This window comes from Euprymna scolopes, chromosome 46 (assembly GCF_053919585.1).
Source record: "Euprymna scolopes isolate OS-2025 chromosome 46, ASM5391958v1, whole genome shotgun sequence".
Classification (NCBI taxonomy): domain Eukaryota; kingdom Metazoa; phylum Mollusca; class Cephalopoda; order Sepiida; family Sepiolidae; genus Euprymna; species Euprymna scolopes.
Window position 1 is genome coordinate 85,789,611 of NC_136527.1, and position 3,930 is coordinate 85,793,540.

General features: G+C 28.7%; 1 long non-coding RNA gene across 1 annotated transcript in view; it reads right to left on the minus strand.

Moving 5' to 3' along the window:
• Window positions 1–358: 358 nt before the first annotated feature.
• The window catches only part of LOC145270830 (uncharacterized), a 9,020-nt gene continuing 5,448 nt past the window's right edge, over window positions 359–3,930 (minus strand). Inside the window, exon 2 of the long non-coding RNA XR_013865588.1 lies at window positions 359–2,276. This is a non-coding gene — a long non-coding RNA (uncharacterized LOC145270830). The remainder of the gene's footprint in view (window positions 2,277–3,930) is intronic.

Here is a 3,930-nt window from a genome sequence, read left to right on the forward strand (position 1 = left end):
AACGTAAAATGAGCACCCACTTTATGGCCACCTTGTTTTTGTTGGGGGGGGCAACAATAAATAAAAAAAATATAAAAAACAACAAATAAAAAAATGTTAGACAAAAAACAAACAATTCTATACTTTCACCTAACAATTTTATAAACAAAAAAATTTCGACTAAAAATGAAGAAACAACCGGAAGTGAATTGGAAACACTAATCGTAAAGATAACCACAAAAATAAAAAACAATAAAAACAATTTGTTAAAAAAATTTATGGATTTTCAAATAATTTTTAATAAAAACAAAATTTTATGAAAGTTACGAATAGACGAGAAACACAGAAACACACGAGAAAAGAAAACAAAAATAAAAAATTATTTTTAATTTTTTTTTATTTTTCAATAAAAAATTTTAAAAATTTCGATTCCAATTTTTCCATTTTTTTTGACTGAAACAAAAATTTTGTTTTTAAAAACAAAAATTGAAGATAAATAAAAATTTTGTTTTTCTTCAAATTTTAACAAATTTTGTTTCGGAAAACAAAAAATTTCATTTTCATCACAAAAAAACATTTTTCCAAATTTGTTGAAATTAAAATCAAAAAAATATTTTTCTTTTTTCATCGAATTAATTTTTTTAAAATTCAAATCAAAACAAATTAATTCGTCATGAAATGAATCTGAAACCCAAAATTTTTCATTAAAAAAATCAAAACGAATGCGGGAAAAAAAATTTGGATTAAAATTTGTTTCAATTCGAAAAACTTTTAATTTTTTACAATTTTTTGAAAATAAATTGATTTGATTTTTTTCATCCAAAACAAAAATTTGTTCGTTTTTTTCAAACAAAGAATAAAAATTTGTTTTCGTTTCCAAAAAATTTTTCAATTCAAAAAATGGAAAATGTTTTTTTCTTTCTAAAAACAATAATTTTTTGTTTCCATGGAAACCACAAACGACAAAAATGTTTTCTTTCGAAAGAAAACAAAAGTCAAAAGGTTCGAATGATTCGTCGTTTGTGACAGAAAAAAAATGGAATTCAGTTTTTATTTCACCATTTTTTTTCATTTCAATCAGCGATTTATTGATTCGATCGCAAACAAAAATATTTTCATCTTTTTCGTCGACGAAAATCGAACGTATAATTCGACCATTTTTTGCTTCTGGCAAATCGATTCGCTTTTCTTTGCGGATTTTTTGGATTTTCCTTCCAACATTTTCAAACGTGACGAATGCGTCATTTTCGTTTCGCAAAGAACAATCGATGGTTTTTTCGCGCCAATAATCAGGAAATTCAACAAAAATTTCATATTTCGTCTCCGTCGATGGCAAATCATGTCGGAAAACTGGACATTGTTTTTCCAACATTTGCATTCCACGGAAAGCTTCGCAATCTTCAAGATGTTTGCTGATCAAATGATCAGAATTCAGTTGCCATGTGGAAATTTCTTGGAGAATTTCATCGTTTAGTCGCTTCGTTCGATGACATTTCGCCAAAATTTCTTGCATTTTGTCATCGATTTGTTCAGTCAATCGCAAAGCGTCACGTTTCGCTTTTTCACAAATCGATTCGTATTCCGACCAGATTTGCACACGTTTTATCGCGCAGTCCGATTGGAATTCTTCAACAAATCGAGAAAGATTCTCCGTTGATTCATTCACTTCTTCTTCAAATGACGTCATTTTTTGCTCGAGGGTGGGGAACTGCTCCTTGCGTTTGACAATTTCATCGCGGACCCTTAATGGGGTCACATTCGTGCATGAGGTCATCGGGTCATTTACATGCGTAGCATAACATTTGTCGCAGTAACAATTGCAGCATCCTTCGCAAAACATCTCCAACTCTTTCTTGTGAAGATCGCAAGTGTTCTGCATCTTCATCACCAACGCAATTGCATCCGATCTTCGCATCGCATCCAAATCTTTGGAAATATGGGTATTTAACAATTTTTTGTGGTTTCGGATGCAATGGTTACACAACAGCTTTTGGCATTCTCCGCACCAAAATTTCGCCACAGATGAAATGCCATCCTCCGAACACCAATCGCATTGGAACCCTTGCCGCATCAATTCCTTTGCGATAATCGGGGAGACACCAAAGTCTTTCCAATCCACAAATTGTGCATGACACTTCGGACAAGTGCAGTTTGTGTTCGTTTCATCCAAAGTGTTTACAAAACACGACTGACATACACTATGCAAACATGGCAAGCATTTCGATAGTCGGTTTAGTTGTTGTTCGCAGGCGACACATTGGTAAAGTTGCTCGAATTTATTGGAAGCCATTGTCAAACTGAAATAAAACAAAATAGAAAATGCATTAGATTTCACAATTAAACATTGTTTTAGACATTATATACTTACACACACACACACAAATATATATATATATATATATATATATATATATATATATATATATACATATAAAATTAGAATATTCAAAAGAATTTTCTAACATAACAAATTCCCAGAACTAATGTATATCTATATAGAAATACGCCTTACAGGAGGCAATATAGGTAAACTCACATTTAGTTTATATATATATATATATATATATATATATATATATATATATATATATATATATATATATATATATAAATATTATGTAAGTTTATGGGGGTCATTAATCCCTTTTTTAGTTTGTGTTTTTCCTCATATATATATATATATATATATATATATATATATATATATATATAAGAGAGAGAGAGATATATATAGATAGAGTAAAAGTTAAAACAGGAACAATATCAACGAAAAAAAAAGGGGGGTCACTAATCCCTTTTTTTATTTCGTATTTCTCCTCTGTTTACTTGCCTCCCCACGAGGGCAGAGATAGACACAAAGACGACTTTAAAAAGGCAATCTGCACTGAGACAACCAAAAAATTAAATTACCTCAGTCTAGAAGGATTTATTTTTCTCTCACCAATGGCAAAAAAAAGATCAAGTGTAGTATCAAAAACCGATACTACACTTTCCTCCTGTAAATATATACAGCTGCTTATCCCCCCCCCCATGGTTTTTAGTTTAATTTTTTTTGCCGATTATTTTTATCGAATGGAAAGATTAAAAACAAAAAAAAGTCAATATTTAAATATTTGGTACTGTTGCATAATTTGACCCGGATTCTCGGGAATTCCCGTCAATCATCGGTTTGAGCCGATCGTTGCAACAGACGCAATTTAATTTCCCTCTCTCATCTATTTATCTATTGTGGCCACAAAGTCCGTGTTCAATTTAGTACTACGTTATAATTGAAAACTGAACCCCCACGTGAAAGGTTATAATTTTTTTTTTCACAACTTTTTTTTCATTGAAGTTTTTTTGGGGGGTGCCACAGAATTTTTTAATATTTTTTTTTTAAGAAAATATGTAAAAATATTTTCATAAAAATCGTCAATTGTATAGGAAAATTTTTTTTTAGTTTTTCATGAAAATTTAATATTTTATTTTTATATATTTTTTTTGTTTGTTGAAACAATTTTTAATAAAAATTTTTTTTTTATTTTGTAACTTGTTTTCTCATTAAAACTGTTTTACTATTTTTTAACATTTTTTTTTTTCAAAGAAACATTTGCAACCGACATTTCCAGAAAAACGGGATTTAAACTGCATTTAAACTTTAATAAATCCAAAACAATTCATGAATCGGACACGTAATCGCCTTAAAAAGGTAAAATCTCTATTTTAAACAAACGTTTTAAATTGGAAAAAAAAATTCAGACAAACATTAAAAAGGGGGGGGTTAAAATATTTCTACTTTTTTTTCATCTAAAAATAAATAGAATTAAAATGAACAAAAAATAATTTGTCGTCGATGAAAAATATTTCAATGAATTTTTCATCTAAAAAAAATGTAATATTTTGAAAAAATTTACTTACATTTTTTTTTAATTAATTTAATATGTTGTGGATTGTTTTTTAAACCATTTCTTT